The sequence below is a fragment of the Schistocerca americana genome, chromosome 2, assembly GCF_021461395.2.
Source record: "Schistocerca americana isolate TAMUIC-IGC-003095 chromosome 2, iqSchAmer2.1, whole genome shotgun sequence".
Taxonomy (NCBI): domain Eukaryota; kingdom Metazoa; phylum Arthropoda; class Insecta; order Orthoptera; family Acrididae; genus Schistocerca; species Schistocerca americana.
This window is the reverse complement of record NC_060120.1, coordinates 227,942,499-227,943,378: the sequence shown is the minus strand read 5'-3', so window position 1 is coordinate 227,943,378 and position 880 is coordinate 227,942,499. Positions and strand designations below refer to the sequence as shown.

At 45.7% G+C, this 880-nt stretch overlaps 1 non-coding gene across 1 annotated transcript; it reads right to left on the bottom strand.

The window, feature by feature from the left end:
• Positions 1 to 575: 575 nt before the first annotated feature.
• Trnas-gga lies at positions 576 to 650 on the bottom strand. The gene has a single exon. It is a non-coding gene; the product is annotated as a tRNA-Ser (tRNA).
• Between the last annotated feature and the right edge of the window lie 230 nt (positions 651 to 880).

Genomic DNA, 880 nt, shown 5'->3' with positions numbered 1-880 from the left:
TGCATTACACTTGCTTTCCTCGGTCATTTGGATCCAGGTTTCTACACAGCGAGCTCTTAATACCTCGAGAGTAACGGCCTTTGTTATCCCGTCATGATGCACCTCGTACTCGGTTTAAATTCACCCCTTAGGTAAACTAATTACCATAATTAAAAATGAAGGAGCCGGGAAGCTCGTGTTGCATAAGACTTTGTAGCGCACACATTCTCGTCCGGCTTGTGTTACGCTGGAGAAAATATGAAGTCACACAGTGTAGGCTTACTCGGCCGGTGTTTTCTACAGTTAAAACTTCCGGGCTGAAAGGCTGTGATCGGTATTAAAAACTATTCCCTGACGTTTCGTTTACGATTACGGGAAGTAAACGGCAACTGGCACCCTGGAAGTTTTAACTGAAATTTAAATGTTTACAAATTTGGGGTATTTCTCATTTTCTTGAGGGAGAGCGATTTGAAATCTTAGATTGCTTTTGATGACTATGCTTATGTTTTAAGGGCTATAGAGTGCATAGCGACCAGCGCTCTTAAATAAAAGACTTAGAGATGAAACGATGAAACTTACTGGCAGATTAAAACTGTGTGCCGGACCGAGATTCGAACTCGGGACCTTTGCCTTTCCCGGGCAACTGCTCTACCAACTGAGCTACCCAAGCACGACTCAAGACCCGTCCTCACAGTTTTAATTCCGCCAATACCTCGTCTCCTAGCTGTAGTTTTAATTCCGTCAGTACCTCGTCTCCTAGCTGTGAGGACGGGTTATGAGTCGTGCTTGGGAAGCTCAGTTGGTAGAGCACTTGCCCGCGAAAGGCAAAGCTCCCGAGTTCGAGTCTCGGTCCGGCACACAGTTTTAATCTGCCACGAAGTTCATATCAGCGCACACTCCA